Raw genomic sequence first — 394 nt, forward strand, 5'->3', positions numbered from 1 at the left:
GCTTGTTAGGCGAATTTGACGGGACGAATCGCTACTTTGAAGACTGGGAGAAGCAGGTGCGGCTGGTCAAGAGACTCTTCGCTGTAGACGATGCCATTATGAAGATCATTATTAGCTCCAAGCTTAAAGGAAAGGCGGAAAAATGGTTTCGCTCGAAATCGGAGCATACGGAGATGTTATGTAAGTGGACTGTATCTAAATTTGCTTGGGATGCAAGAAAAATGCGTGAATGCGATTTACTTTATACACTGCTTGAGCGATTTATTACCACGTTACATGCGTGCGTACTCTCGCCATGCTGGCAACTCAACTAACTACTTTATTACGCGCGACCAATAAGAATCGAGATATCACGTGCGAGATTTGGCGTATTCAAATGATGCAGAGGCTCAAA

The sequence above is a fragment of the Wasmannia auropunctata genome, unplaced genomic scaffold (assembly GCF_000956235.1).
Source record: "Wasmannia auropunctata unplaced genomic scaffold, wasmannia.A_1.0 LD336074.1, whole genome shotgun sequence".
Lineage (NCBI taxonomy): Eukaryota > Metazoa > Arthropoda > Insecta > Hymenoptera > Formicidae > Wasmannia > Wasmannia auropunctata.